Source organism: Euwallacea fornicatus, chromosome 34 (genome assembly GCF_040115645.1).
Source record: "Euwallacea fornicatus isolate EFF26 chromosome 34, ASM4011564v1, whole genome shotgun sequence".
Lineage (NCBI taxonomy): Eukaryota > Metazoa > Arthropoda > Insecta > Coleoptera > Curculionidae > Euwallacea > Euwallacea fornicatus.
Window position 1 is genome coordinate 342833 of NC_089574.1, and position 17183 is coordinate 360015.

Genomic DNA, 17183 nt, shown 5'->3' on the forward strand with positions numbered 1-17183 from the left:
TTGAAGTCGATTTTTCAAAACAAGAAGTTTCTGCTAAATCTACAGGGTGAGTCGGGAGGATCATGCCAAACTTCAGGAGCGTGTTCTACATGAAAAATAAATGTAAAAAAACTTAAATGTTGTTATCCGATTTTCGTTTGTTTACAAGTTATAGCGTAAATAAAATTAAAACATAAAATTTAAAAAAATTATAAATTTCATAAGAAATTCCATAAATTAACGTTTGGATATCATAGTAAATGTCCAAAAATATCGCCATTAACTTCTAAACATTTTTGGCTTCGTCTATGAAGAGCATTCGTTGCGCTCCTGATTGTTTCATGTCTTTCATTAATGGCAGCTGCAGCATTTCTAATGCGTTGAATTAGTGCATCTTGAGTGTCTACTTTTACTCTGTACACTTCAGTTTTAAACCAACCCCACAAAAAATAGTCTAGTGGTGTGAGGTCTGGAGACCTTGGAGGACAACTAATAGGGCCACCACGACCAATCCAACGTCCAGGAAACGTTTCGTCTAAATGTTGCTTTACCTGTCGAGCAGAATGTGCGGGAACTCCATCCTGCTGATGGTACATTTGGATTCGGATGTTCATAGGAACATCCTCAAAAAGTCTCTGCAATTCATTTTGAAGGAAATTCAAGTAGTGTTCTTCCGTGAGGCGATTCTCCAAAATAAAAGGGTCAATTAAATAACTTTCAATCATACCACACCACACGTTTACTGAAAACTTATGTTGAAAATTACTTTTGACTTTATAAAAATAAAATTTATAAATTTTTTAAATTTTATGTTTTAATTTTATTTACGCTATAACTTGTAAACAAACGAAAATCGGATAACAACCTTTGAGTTTTTTTACATTTATTTTTCATGTACAACACGCTCCTGAAGTTTGGCACGATCCTCCCGACTCACCCTGTATGTAAGAGTCTGAGTGCCAATTACCATAAATAGTGTTGCCTTAAATAGGAGAATTAATATAAAATTACAGGCAATAATATAACTTTATCGTAGACGTGCATATAGCTAAAATTATTCTCTTGCGTTTCGTAGCTTAACATTGCTATAAAAAATACGAAATACTAGCTTTAACTTACTTATCAGTATTAGTTCACTGTTACCACAAAGGGAGGAATTTAAGTAAAATTTGTGCTAATAGCGTGCTTTATCGCATATAATTTTACAGCTAAGGGCTCCCAAAGAATTTTATCTTCTTCACTTAACCACAAAATTTTTGAGTTTCTTCTAGAATTTACAGATTCTTGACATCTTCATCCGGAAATTTAAACAGAATTTTGATTTAGAGCTACAATTTCCAGATTTCCCAAACAGAATAGCAGAATTTGCCATTAATACTCACTGATCTATTATTAATTTCGTACTAATCCTTCGAGCCTAGAACGACTGTATGCAGTAATATAAACTCTGAATTTTTAACAAGGCCCTTCATTCGGGCCTCTAGAAAATGGTGAATGTTATTTCCAGTTAGTTTTAACTGATAATTCAATTAATATCTTTACAGAGGATACATAACAGCTATAAGGGGATGAAATACCTTTTAAGATTTCGGCTTTCCTCGGCTTTTCCAAAAAGTATAGAGACCTTCTAAACACTTTGCGTCGCGATATTATTAACCACCGAAATTCGGCTCCATTTAACCCTGTATATTTTACCTTTCCGGAGATCCCAACGATATGATACGAATCTAAAACACCTTGCAATTTCCGAGGACAAGAATGTTTGAGATTGCTCCCTAAATTTTAAACTTGTTGGAAAGTTTCTAGACGCGGTCGAGAATACACTCGGAGAAGACAGACTGCATTTTTCCTAAGACAAAGTGAGATGGCTGAAGCTTAAAGTACAGAGAGTTCCATTACGAATTTAGTCTCTACAACGCTCTTCTGTCTTTATACAACTTGTCCATTTAACAACATCTCTCGTAATCTAGGTTAACTAGCACAGTTTAATTCCATAGATTATATCCTAAAGTCCCTCAGAAATTCTGCAATCCCACAATCACCTCCCAGAGTAAACATATTTGTAGCATAATTCCCGCTCTTTCGAAAAAGTGTTGAAGTTCATCAAATGGCAGCACATTCTGTTTACTGCCCATTATAGTCAGCACATTCTAGCCCTAAAATGAACTTAAAATAATTGCACGTAATTCAGCTGGAAATAGCATTAGATGGCGCTTAGAGACCCTCAACCGGTTATGCTATCGCTTTGTCCTACTGCTGTGTGAGATTGTCGTGAAATGGAATTACAAGGTTTATAATTATTATCCCCAGTGGCGTAGAAGCACTGCAATCACAGATATTTCTTGTTTCATTATTATGCTTAAATCCCATCACTCTAGTTTCGTCTAGCTTTGGAGCAATCAAAACTCTGATTTATTTTCCATGAATCCCTAGAGCACAAAACGAAAAGGACTTTAACACCGCCACTGTCGCCATTGCTGGAGGATTTCTAATGTTGAATTACACAAGTTATAATTATTGTCATTATTTATTTGAGACGGAAGTTGTTCTGCGCCGGGGTTGTTTAGATCTACATGGGTTTTAATAGGGTTGGAGCAGCCATTAAATATTGATGTTGCGGCTGAATGAAGATGGTGGATGATAATTTGTGGCCCCGAACTTAGAAATGGGGGTAACAGTTATAGTTCTTGGGGCGCCCAGCTACAGTGGTTTAAGTTAGATTAATTTGCATTCAAATTTGGTTTCTGCTTTTAAAGCAAAAATGCCTGACTTCAGTGTAACAAACCTGACTCGTAAAAACTCGCCCTCCTCGTTCCTTCAAAAAGGGTTTTAATAAAGGAACGAATTATACATGACGCAATAAACCTCGCCTTCATTTCGTTTCAGTTATTTAAATTCCGAATGCGCTTAACTGACATCCTCGTCACATTTAAATGTGCTTAACATTTCTCTATCCGGGTAAGAAGTGCCAACTTAAGCGCCTCCAGCGTGAAACTCAACCGGGGAAAGAATAGTTATGTTAATCGCCTTCTCGGGTTCATTATTTAAAACCCGGCGTGCCCAAATCCAAAGTACTCCGGCCAAAATCTTCGAGGGTGGTTCATCAAAGCATGCCAAAAACAGTTTTTCAAAGCAGTTGCACGCTAGTTTCGTTCCTTTTAAGAATAATTAAAATTCGTGGTGCAAAACTGCAATTGTTGCGAAACGCCCCATTTGCATGTGCCGGTGAAAGAAGAGAAGTATCTTGTTAAAAAGCTTGTAACGTAAATTATGGAAACGTAACGATGCAGGTGGATTACGGCTCTGATTTACATAAGGGCGAGTCAAGACTCGGGTTTCAGGGTGAATATTAATACCTATTACTTTACCGTTGCAGATTTGAGAGGAAAACTAATTAAACGTATTCATAGTTGAGCATATCAAGCTGTTTGACTCTACTTGCACACAATCAGGAGACTATTCAAGTATTGTTGAGAGCAATTGGGGTGGAGGTTTTAAACGACTAAATAGAAATAGGAGGGAAAATGTAGAGATCCTTGAAATTTGCTACTCATGAATGAATTGAAGAACGTCAAAAATGTTAATGCCCTAGTAACCAGCAACAACAAAATAAGAGATATAATACCACGAAACATAAATATCTAGAGAATCTAGTTCATCTTTTTAGATACAGAAGCGTCTAGATATACGCACATCATGTTTGCAAGCACATTCCTGTAACAAGTTCCAACTCTCGCTGTCTCTTAATTTTTCATTACTTTATAGCGTAAGAAGACTGCAAAATAACAAAATTTACAATCCTTAACGGAACTGTCTCCACGAGAACCGTTGCATTAAAATTTTCATAATTTCCCACACGTTAGCAATTTTCTGAACGCATTTCTTCTAATGCAGGAATGCCTCATTCACCACAGACATTTTCCCTGCACAAGTATGAACTATGACAACACTGTGCGATTTTATGGGACAAAACCTAATGATCTAAAAATACATAAAATCATAAAATATTGGGAATGTTCGCCAATACTCGGAAACTGTATAATCAACTTGTCTACGTTGAAGCTGAATTGCCACATAAGTAAGAGTTTTTCGAACTGCAGCAGACATAGAAAGGTAGAGAGAAAACCTATCAGGGTTCCGGTCATAGAGACAACAGAGGCTTTGCCTCTTTTTCAGTACGGAATATTATCCTCCTTACATTGTATTCGGTTAAATTGCTACGCTAAAACCCGACATGACTAGTATCCTCAGGAGTTCATACCCAAACAGAAACAGATTTATGGTTTCTCCTGAGACTTCCTCATTGGCTTTTCTGCATGTAGCAAGATGGAGGTGAGAAAGGTAGAAAAAGTAAAGGAAGAAAGGTATCTTCTTCTTATGTATCGTGGCCTGATATGATAAATATCTAATAACCTTGACTCTTATGGTGTGATGGTGTTTTCGCTCCTTCCCCACTTAATTGCATTCCTGCACACCTCAAAGTAATTTGAAAAAATCAGATATTCTATTTCACCGAACTACACCGATGTTTCGACATCTTCTCAAGTGTTTCAATCAATTTTCGTCTAGTGGAAGATAGCACATTTCTCCTCTTCTTCCGTATTGAGTTCAATAATAACCGGATCCAGTATCTTCAATAACAGTTGAACACCATGAATCCTCGTAAAGATATTGTCAAGGACAAGTTTTTGTCCAAAACTTTGACGTCAAAGAAGTTGCCCCCCCAAGTTGGTCAAAGTATTTACATTTAAATCGCATGGTATACACTTTCGTTCAAACGTGAGACGTACTGGCCCGGCTTTGATCGCACAATGTGAATTTGTAGGCGCGATCCTCACGCGATTTTCGTGGTTTGAGGTCTGTAGACACTCCAATTGCTTCTGCTTATGACAATAATAACTGCGTAGGACAAAAAGCGAGCACATCCAAGCAGATAATCGAATAAGTTCGCATGTCTGTGCGTGAGCTGCCGGACGATGCGAGTGGTGTTGTTAAATTGGATGGAACTTGTCCGACCAGAAACACCAGTTCGGGTAGTTAGCAAGGGCTGCTCGTAATTAGCGGCTGTTGTTGCTGCTTGTCAGCAGCAGGAGGTACAACCGACTTCCGATGTAGGCCCGAAATTGCGACAATTGTTATCGCAAAACTACATTCGCCTGCTAATTACGTCCCAACAGAAAATACGTCCATAATTAACGTTCATAGAAATCCAACCTTCATACTTGTTGATTGGGAAAAGTTCGCAGTCAGGTCCTGTTACTATTTCCTATGCTCGAATCATCATCATCTGCTTCATTTGAAGATCCAATGAAAACATGTTAGAAACTACAGAAACCATCTCGAAAGTTCAAATTATCATTCCACTTAAGGCTCTAAACACCAACTGATGAAACTCTACACGTGTTAGGAGATACCGTTTGCCAAGGAGCCAAGGCGTACTATAATTTTATTATGTCTTCAAATTTACGACCGAAGCCGACCGTGCCAAGAGGCCTTGTTTTCCAAGCATTAAAGAAACAAGATGGGGATGGAGAGAATTGCCCTGCAAATTTAGGGCTGGTGATTAGTAGGAAATGCTTTAATTAACATGCAAGCTATAGTAGCACTTTTATTAGCCTCCCTACCGTGAACCCGGATCAATCACTGGATATTTCGGTTTTAGGAGCCTCAAAGTACCCACATCCCTGCTCGACTTTGAGAAAATTGCAATTGGAATTTCTTCTCTTTCAAAGGGTGTAAAGTTATTTGAGTGTCTGAAGGCCATCGCCTTGTTGTTATCATTCATCTCATGACTCGTACCTTTATGTCTACATTTTCGTACCTACATCGTTTCTAAGATGGTTCAGTCGGGTATTGGCGTGGTGCCAAATAACATGTTCCTAATCCCAAGCTTTTAATAGACATAATCGAGTGTTCATTTGATTCAAAGACTTGTGAGTTACGGCACTAGCATGGCTGACATTTTTTGACTGAAAATGAGTATTGTGTAGCTGACATTTAGTGGATAGGAGTAGCTGTCATTTGGTGGATAAAAATTCTTGGAAAATCTTCGTCATCTGGTAAATCTTGATATTGGCGCACTGTATATTATTTCATTTCGCATATCGTTAGGAAATCCAATTATTGTTCTATCAAAGTGTGATTAAAGTATTTATCATTTTCTATCGCGGCGTTCAGAAGTGGCTTTGCAGCATTAACTTATTTCGTTTATTTTCAAATATGATTCCATTTACTGAATTAACTTCCCGAGTTTTAAATATGTAAAAGTTTAAAAATTCAGATATGGTATGTTCAAGATAAGCATGTCTAGTATGGATAGAAAACTAAATTATCATTTATTAGCACAATTTTCCAGATGTCCTATAGATAGAAATTTTTAAATTTAAACGTAAACATATACATATACATATATATATATATAGTCCGAATCTTAACATGTGATACATCATCGTAATCGGAAAAAAAGCTGAATCCAAAAATGTGAAAATCCAAGATGGCGCCCATAAGAAAAAATAAAGTTGATGATGGTTTCGGAAAATCGAAACGTCGGATTCCAAATTTGACACTGTCAAGTTGTCGAGGAGAAAGAGTGACGACGAAAATGTGCCAACCATTTTCATTATCTCTTCAAATGAGTCCAGAAAAAAATAAAAACCTTTTTTCGAAATTTCGTATTTTCCCGGGTATTTCCGGAAATAATAGAAATTTTATCATTCTTCAAACAGCATCTCACAAAGCTCGAAAATGTGCAACTTTGCCCTAATTTAACCGACCTCGTATCTCTTCAAATAACCGAGATCCCCATGGTTGAACTCGTAAAACGGACACCTTGTATATACAGGGTGTCCCACAAGTGTCTCATTATATTTCAGTGGGTAATAGTACATTGAAAAATAATATGACTCCCTATATAAACCATATTCCAATAATGTTTCATTAAGAAGATACAGGGTGTTAAACTTAAAACACACCTGGAATATTTCAACGTATCAGGGTATCAATGAACAGGCGAGCTCAATTATGTATTGAACAAAATGGCCACCAATTTGAACAATTTCTATAATGTTATAGCAAATAAATAATATTTAAAACAAACTTAATATTATTAAAACCATTTAGAGAATATCGTGCATATAGACGGTATTCAATTTTTTACTGGCAAACGATACGTCGGACGAAAAAGAGTCAAGTGAGCATTTTTCTTCTAAATGAAATTAAACTTCTAAAAATAATTTTTATTTTGATAAAAAGCAGTGGCGCACCATGTTTTTCTTTAAAAATGTGCTGAGAGGTGTCCGTACGCACGTCACTGGTGAAACGAAAAATAGCCCTTTTGCATAAATAAATGCGTCTACATTAACTCTCAAATCATGCCAAATTTCACTTACATATCTCAAACGGTTTTGAATATATCAATAAAAGTTAGATTTTTTAAGTAAAGTTTAACACCCTGTATCTTCTTAATGAAGCATTATTGGAATATGGTTTATATAGGGAGTCATATTATTTTTCAATGTACTATTACCCACTGAAATATAATGAAACACTTGTGGGACACCCTGTATATACATATAGATACAAGATATGACAAATTCCATGTATTAACATTGCTATTTTAGTATCTATAAGTGATAGAGAGTTAATTAAATGAAGGCAATTTGCGCATTTTGTTACTGAATACTTTGCTAAAAAGAAATATACATTTTTCCGATTACTTCCCAAGATATCCGGAAAAACGAAAAAAAAACAAATTTTATTACATAACGTAACTGAAAAATAAAAATCACTTTTTGAAAAGCTAAAAAAGTGCCTTAGAAATGTGGTCTTATTTTTTTCTAATAATTAAAAGTAAAGTCGTAAAAAAATTAACAAAGAAATTTGATTTTTGAATTTTTTCTAAATATTTTTCGAAGCAATCGGATAATGCTATATTTTGTTTTCATAAAGGATTGAGCAACAAAATATGCAACTCTGCCTCCATTTATCTAACTTTCTACGACTTATGGATACCCAGGTACCAATACCCCAATCAGATAATAGATCAAATTTGTAACACCCTGTATACAGTGTGTACATAAAGTGTAGAATAAATTCGTTTCCTCGGTCTGAAATGAAAATAATAACAAATACTTGAACATGTCGACTTTATTTGAAAATTCCGCACATTTTGATTAGGCAATATTAGTTGTAACGTAAAATTGTTATAAACATAACGCCTGTGTTAAATCGTTTTAACGGTAACTCCTGTTTTTGATAATTTTATGTGAAAGGGTACGCTTTTTTTGTACAGGATATGAACTTTTTTACCATGTTATATAACAAATTCTTCGTATTATGGATAAACGAATTGCAATGCAACTTTAATTTCATATTAAACCTTCGTGAAATCAAACCAGAACTAATAAATATGAAAACTTAATCATTATTGGAATAATATGTATTAAATAAATAAAAATCATTTTTCTATTGAAATAAATATACGAACCTTACAAATAAATCAACAAAAAGCTAGCACGATCCGTTCAGCGTATGTCTGTACTCTGTAGTCAGGTATTGTAGAGAAAAATGTGTTTACGAGAATTTATCAAAACATGTGTTAAGTAACATAGCGAATAAGTTCATGTTCTGCACGTGGAAAAGTGCGCTCTTTCACATAAAATTATCAAACATCGAAGTTACTATTGAAAAAATTTAACACTGACGCCATATCTGGAACAATGGTGACGTCAGAGCTAATATTAACCAACCAAAAAATCTGTAATTCTACGCTAAAGTCGATGCGTCCATGCATTTTCTATTATTTTGATTCCAGGTCGAAAAAACGAATTTATTCCATAATTTATGTACGCACATGTCTTTTTTTAAGGGTTCAAAAACTTTACTTTGTATCGATTGTAATGTAATTAGTCTGTACTTTTAACTTTTGGGTGTCATGTGCAATGAATTTTTTGAGATAAATATTATTATTCTTTTTTTCGATATCTGAAACCGTGTTGTTTATGGTATTTAGTTCATCTATTTAACTGGTTCACTATTTTGTCAGGAATTTCTAGAGGCAAGCTATTCAAGATTATACTTCTTATTCTCTCTTTTCCTCAGCGCCATATTTTTAATATAAGTTAGTACTTTACAGCGTTATGTGTACGTTATCGGTTTGTATTTGTGGTCTACCTAACGAATTGTTGAAATAGTTGTCGCACCAATCGTTCACCACATTTCAGTTGTGCTCATTAAATTTATGGTTGTCCGAGGGCCTCATGAGTGTACACGCAAAATGCCTCGCTTTTACTGTCTGTGTAACGTTCTGTAAAACAATTAGACTTTAACCGCCTTTCTTTTAGGAAGCCAAAACATGTGCTTAATTTCCCTAATAGGTCTTTTACTGTGGTACCCACGATGGCGAACCCTGTGCGGGATGAAGGGCAGTGAGCTCCGACACGAGTGGTAGCACATGAAAGTATTGTATTGTTCTGCGATAACCGTGTACCAGGTCTACCTGTATGAAATGGGCACTATTTTGTGAAAATAAAACACCAATTTTAACAAGGAAAGAAAAAAAAATTCAAAATATTGACCGTTGCTTTCTACACATTTTGACCACCTTTCTGGCAATTTATGGATACCGCGCCAATAGGAATGTGCCTCTTTGGCATCAATCCAATTAGACACCCAATTTTCTACTTCTTCGTAGGAATCAAAGTGCTGCTCAGCCAATGCGTGTCCCATCGATGGAAACAAATGGTAGTCCGAAAGAGCCAAGTCTGGTGAATACGGTGATGGGGTGGCAACTCCCAGCCAAGTGTTTCGATGGTGTCCTGAACCGGTGTTGCTTTGTGTTCAGATGCGTTGTCATGGAGCAAAATTACCTTCTCGTGTCTTCTGGCCCATTCTGATCGTTTTTCGATCAATGCATTGTTTAAATTAATCAATTGTTGTCGGTAGGGAGCAGTACTAACAGTTTCACTAGGTTTTAAAAGCTCGTGGTGCACCACACCTTTTTGATCCCATCAAACACACAGCATTGCCTTCTTGCCGAATCGATCAAGTTTTGCAGTCGACGTTGATGGTTATCCCGAATCAAACCATGATTTTTTCCGTTTAGGATTTCGAAAATAAATCCATTTTTCATCTCCAGTAACAATTCGATGCAAAACTGATTTTCTTTCGTGCCTTTGAAGCAAAATTTCACAGGTGTTTCTTCGGTCCTCCATCTGTCTTTCATTCAATCCATGCGGCACCCATTTTCCTCACTTTTGGGTCTTTCCCATAGCTTTTAAACGATCAGAAATTGTTCGTTGTGCACATTTAACATTTCTGCCATTTGCTTTTGACTTAAAACGTCATCTTCATCCAATATCGATTGCAGTTCGGCGTCTTCGAGCTTTTTTGGTGGTCTGCCACGTTCTTCATTTTGCACATCAAAATCGTCATTTCTGAATCGTTGAAGCCATCTTTTGCATGTTGCTTCTGATAAAGCATAATCACCATATGCCTCGACAAGCATTCGACACGACTCTGTAGCACTTTTCTTCAAATGAAAACAAAAAATTTATGCTTTCCGCAAATCATCATTTTGTGATACAAAATTTGAGATTTTTGGCACAATAAAATAATATATTGTTATTTGTTCATGGACTTGATTTGTACTAAATATGTTTGTCAGTTTGCATACCAACCAAGCGAACAAAAAAAAAGGTTTGTTTACAACAAATGTCCTGTTTCGAGACATTTATATCCTGACGCTCGCTTCATACCGGTATACCTGATAAACCCTGAATTATTGAAGGGTTCTTGATTGACTTCTACTAAGAAGTCCTGTGTATGCGAACAGTGGCAATCAGGAGCAGATATGTCGTTCGCCTGGACTCACTGTTCACTAATGATAACATACACTTTGTGTATAACTGTGTGTTGATGACCATTTATGCACTTGTCAGTTTATCAGGGTGCGGGCGCTGTTCCTTCGGGTGTCGTATCTTATAACTTAGAGGTGTTACGTGCAGCCTGAATGACACGGATAGGTTGGGGATGACCAGAGAGGTAATCCCCTACTGTTTCCGTTGGGATTCCACCTGTTGGGTACAGGTTCGAGTCCGGGGGAGCCCATACTAATTTTAGGGAGGCACTAGCTAGTTGTCGAAGACACTTTTATTTCTATACGTAAACGCTTGGAATTGCGGTGAGGTATTAGGGTAAGGACATCTCCCATACCTAAGCAAGGTAGCCACGGTCAGAGTAGGGGGCCACCTAACCCCCGGTGAGGACACCTTAATTCGTTCTGCCTTGCAGTGCAGTAACTGTGAATTATACTTTTCATGTGTTACTGATACCTGACGGGATGCCATGCTGCCGTGGATGAAAATGCAGTGTGATGGCCCGTAGTAAGACTAATTCCTACAAGGTGACCAAACCTGACCAGGTGTCAAAAATTACTAAAATTACGAACTTCACAGTTTTGTATTTATTTTTTTTTCTAGCTGCGTTATTTCGTTACGGTTAATCGACTTTGCATATTTGGACAATATTCAAAACAACATTGAGAAATCTAACAAATGAAGCGTAAACTTTAAGTAGGTAGTAGTTGGGCGGTTTATGCCTTATGCATTAGATGCAACTTGTTACTAAAATGTTTTGGTACTCTGCGATACATGTCATGTCAAAAGTTCGGACCAAGTTTCGAGTTTAACATCGCAGTGCGGGATGCTGCATGTCTCTCGTTTAATTACAGTTTAATAGTGCATTTTCGCTCTCTGCCTCCGGATTCTGCTGATGCCGCATTTTTTTTTTTTTTCGGCGGTTGGAGACGCGATATTAATAAGGCGGAAATTCGTCGTTTTTAAAAACGTTAAATCTAATTACGCCCTCCTCGTTTTCATTTAAAACATGTTCTTCGCGTATCACGTCGCACTTGTAACGTTTTACGGTGCCGTCTGCAGCGGCACAAACGCGAGCACATCTCCATTTCGCAGACATTTTTAATTCTAGTAATGTATACACGGCTATAGAGATGCAACGGCATGGAAATTTTTAGTTTTAACTCTCTGTACCTCTTGTCAGGGGAGTGCTGAAAGTTGTCTAATTTCGTTTCTCTACTTTTCTGTCCGACAGAAACGAATGAGGTTTTTTCAGTCATTTTATATTGTTGGGTAAAAAAGAAAATTCTGCTCTGCTGAACAAGAGTGCATCGCTAAAAACTTATCGCACGTGAGCCATGAAAAAATTCCGCTATTAATCTGTGTCAAAATTAAATCATTCTGTTAGATTAAAAAGAGCAAACCCTAAAAACAATATTGGAAAAGAGCTGCGAGGGTAGCACCTGCCGCGACCAAGATGATGGGTTGATGGAGGGCCAAGATTTTCTCCAAAAACTATATTCTGTAACTCGTTAATTTTTTTTTTTTTTTTTTTTTTTTTTTTTTTGATTGGTCATCAACACAACATCAAGACCAAGCCCAGGAGGGCTCTCTCGAGGGGTGGTGTTCTATGACTAGCGCGAGTTAACATTATAAGACATGCGGTGAATAAAACCATTTGTTCGGGAAATCTGCTTGTGCGATGGCAGCATTTGAATTAACCAGGCACTAACGTAATCGCTCATCTTTCGCAGATTTTTCCAAGTTTCTTGAAGCACCTGGGGAATCGTTGCAAGTTTATAATCAATTGCTTACTTAAAAAAACGAAAGTTATCATGGGGCGAGTGCGGTCACTTTTGCGGTTATTATATTTATAATATAATATTAAAGAAATATACAAAAAAATTATATGTACAATATATGTATTTAAAGTCGCGATATTAAAGATAAACATAGGTATGTCTGAGAGCCGACACGTTTCAGTTCATTTTACATTGTACTGAATTTGTAACTCTCCAACTTTGAACTGATCTGTCCGCTGCTAAAACGTTTTCGTATGCATTAAATTTAACCCATTAGTGCCCAGTGATCTATATACAGATCGCAGAAAATAAACAACCTTTATGACATAAATTTGATTATGAAAACAATTTTTATTGGGACATAAGGTTAGCTTATGCAGGTGGTTAAGTATGCAGCGAGAACTGCATGCGTACGATGGTCTTCAGTTAACATTTTGTGACAAATGTAATGTTACCTTGCGTACTCTTTGCTTTCCTAATTGGCACAATAAGTAGACCTGTAATTACAGTTTATTTAGTTTTGTATTTTTTCTATTAAATAGTTTTTGTATTTTTTTTATTAAATAGTTTTTGTAAAAAATAAAATTTATGAATTTAACGCCTAAATAATTTAACCAAAAATAAAATTAAAAAGTATACGGCACATCCCAGTGATCTATATATAGATCACCTTTTTTTGAAAAAACCGCTGAAAAAAAAGATACATTTCAAGATGAATTTTCAAATATGATGCTAAAAGACTAATTCGTGAAGTAAGCAGGACATTTTTTCACGACAAAATAATTTGGGCGCTAATGGGTTAACTGAACGTGTAATAAGTAAAATGATTACTTTTCATTTTTCAAAACTATCCAAAAATATCCGTCATAACTAGCTTGAACTAAACTAATGCATTACTTGGCTCCGCTGATACCGAAATGTATATCCAATGAGGTCCGAACCTTTCATAATTCACATAAAAAGGACAGTCAAATTTTTTCGTCCCTTCCCAGTGAAAGCCTAACCGCCCTAATAGGCAATAAATGAGGCCCCAGGGAGCGAAAGATCTTTACGACATAAATCTTATAGTAAAATTGACCAGAAAGGTCGAATGGCCCGAGGCAGAAATAAAAATTCCTATATTAGCACGGGCCTACATACACGATAAGTTTTTATTGAATATTTCCAGAGGGTACGTTTTTGCAAAAGCGCAAAAAGGTTACTTTATTTTCACTGGCATGTATAAAAGCTCGGGTAAATTTATGGATTCTCATTCATATAGGTTGTACTATACGCATATGAAAGTTTTTTTTTTTTTTGACAAGACACGTATTTGTGATTATAAAAATGTTTCAATATAGCAACCTAACTGAGAACTCATAAAAGTGGATCTAACAACAATTGTTTAACTTTTTTTTAACTAGAGCAATGCGAGCCGTACTATTATAGCGTTAGAGTCAGTAGTCGGGCCTCGTATTGAAAAGTAAACTTTCAGCGCCCACAAATGTAAAAGTAGGTCTTGTGTTTTTTCACAAAAAGAGTTGAAATGAAAAACCACCACTAATAAGTACCTAATAGAAGCGAGAACCCTACATTATATGTAGATATCACTTCGGCCTTTCATGTCTGTTTAGCTTACTCTGACCCAACCCAGAACACTATATTAAATTATTATTCCATAATCAAGAAATAATTATTTTAAACTAACCTTGCGGAATGAAAGCATCTAAATTGTGCGCTGACTGGTTTTGGTAAGAAGTTATGTAAATTTGTCCCAGATCAGGCCCAGGCGGTGACATTAAAACCTGATGAAATTTACATAAGAAAATGTAGGGGACTAAGGAAATTTGTTGTTTATAGTTATTTTAAACAAACCGGAAGATTTCTGGGTGCCAAATAAGGGCAGGGTTTGGTGGAAAGAAATTGGTTGCGGTATGAGAAAATTAACAATTTTTTCCACTCGAAGATGTTGACAGACGAGAGGCAAATGAGGAAAGAGAAATTTTTAAAAGTCTTAACTATAAAATTTGTCTAATTTCTGGTTCAGCAAATAATACAGAACAGCACGTTCCAAAAATCGAAATCTGCAGTTTGTTTAAGTATCATAAAACTAAAGTCGAATATTAGACAAAACTTAAACGCTCTCCAATCGGGATTTCCTCTCATTCTGTAGATTAATTTCGAATTTGGAACATTTCAATATAAAATCCATTAAATTTATATGCTTGTCAAGTCCCAGCTATACGACAGAAGGAACTAAGCAGCTTGCAAACAATTTGAGTTTGATTAAAACCGGATATGAATCAAATGGGAAACGTCACACAACGGGAGCCTCCACGTTTGATTGCTTACGAAAACTTCACAAATAAATTGTTTGCGGTTAGGACTTTTGGCATAGAAATGATTAATGGAGTAGAGACTATTTAATATAGAAAGAAGGCCAACTCATCATATTACAAATCAAATTTACTTCCCAATACATAGAGTCAGCTAAAAGCAGGAAGCGTTGGGCTGAACTAACCGGAACTGTGAAATTCTCTTAAAAAGTAGTGTTTAAATATTTTTAAAAATATTTGAAAATTCCGAGCTTCCATCACTCTATCTGCTAAAGCTCACACAGAGCTTTAGTACATGGAGCTTTAATACATAGCTTCTTTAGAGTTTAAAAGAATTTCGCGATATGTTTTGTTGCAATAACGCATGTAATAGCTAGATTATCTAAACTGTGAACTATTAATATGTTGGCTGCCAACTACGAGATAATACGTAGAAACATTTCTTATCCATGACGCCGACTATGGCTAAGCTCGTATTCGTTCCGCTTGGTCATTATTAAGCTACTATGAGGATACTCACAACTTACAGTGTAAATATGAATCTCTAACTTTTCGAAAAACAAAAATTAATCAATTGTTGAATGTTTAAACAAAACGTTTATTCATAAACGAACATATGATTCTAAAAAAAATTGTCAGTAATGAAATTTTTAGGTAAATTGCCAGAAACTAAAAATCTCATTTTTATCTAGTAATTTAATCAAATCATGTTTTTTGAAGGGGTTTCGAAAATTTGGTGCAGCGTGTCAACGTGTCAGTCAATGTGTTAATAAAGTACCGCTGGCGTTGAAAATTTCCGTCCGTAATTGACCTATGTAGTACAGCGTTCTACAGTGTCTAGAAAAATGGCAGAGCGATTTAGCGCCAAACAAATAATGCTCTTTCAACATCGTCGTTTACAAAGTGTACGAGAAAAGGAGGATTCAAATGACTTCCTATAGATATGCGATAGATAAGATATGCCTTGAGCGTATGAAAAATATTTTCGGCCTAATCCCAAGGTTTTACTTCGCTATTGCTAATATAATTGCAAGCTCTCGACCATTCGCGAGCGTTCGCGCGCATTTCCAACGACTTGCATGTGTCGACATTTGTCGCAAACTTAATTTTAAATTGTGGCTCATTTTAAACCCGCCTTAACGCTAACCATGTATCTCTCGCGGCGTGTTTTAATTAAATTGATATCAATTAAGTTGGCTCAGAGCTGGCGGATGCGAATAAGTTATATTCCTTCTCATTTGGTATTCAGCCCTAAAACGTCAAAGACGGTGATGCGAAATTATACATGTTTTACATCGCTCGACGAAGTTTGAATCTTAATGTATTAGAAGACTGATGCACCGTTATTATAATAATATTAGAACTGTGCCGCGGGGTATTAAGGTTTGAGGCCGGCATGAATATGCATGAATCGAGTAATAAGGTTTCGGTTTTAGGGCGAGAATTGTAGGCGATAGGGGGAAAAGTGTGAATCATATGGTGGAAAGTTGTGGAGAAAATTCATCTATAAGCAAATGAAAGGGTTTCTTGCCGATGAAGTCGGAGATTCAAGCCGTAATACAACAATCTAAAATCTAACGTTAATAAGTGATTTTCTCTTTGAGATTTCTACCTCTATCCACTAATTTATTATTCCTGACTCGTAGCCCACTGAGGTGTCTTAATACGAATCGCCCTCTACAATTTTTTTTCTGTGATAAAAAATCCTACTCCTTCCATCTGCATCAATTTCAATATGATAGAAGTACACAGGATGTCGCAGCATCTACAAAATTTTTCCTACCTAAGTCAATACGATGGGATATCGCAAGTCATCTGTGCTGCGTTAAATTATTCTTAAATTAGAGAAAAGTTCTCTAGAAGTTCTTCTGCTTTAACCTAAACTCAGCTACATTTGTAACACTATATATATTATACCGTTGCATTTTATGGATGTTGCTATGCAATTTCCATTAAGCATGTGCTACACCAACTACCAATTCAATATTATAAAACTGGAGAAAATATTTACCCAACTAATTTTATTGAATAGCTTGTGGTTTCTAAGTGTCAGAGTGATTTTTAATCCCTTTGAAATTTGCTTCAAACTTCAACGCTAGATTTAAAGACTTACTTTAATCTTGTGAACTATAAAATACCATAATTTATGCCTCTAACGAATTCCACAACTTTTTTCGAACAGACTCTGCTTTACTTGCGATAAACAAAAATCTGAAAAAACCTGTATATCTGTC

The 17183-nt window shown here is 36.0% G+C and overlaps 1 protein-coding gene across 5 annotated transcripts in view; it reads right to left on the reverse strand.

Annotated features, from left to right (window-relative positions):
- Positions 1-17183, reverse strand: part of Rbp6 (RNA-binding protein 6) — a 513430-nt gene that overhangs the window by 147546 nt on the left and 348701 nt on the right. The window lies entirely within an intron of this gene.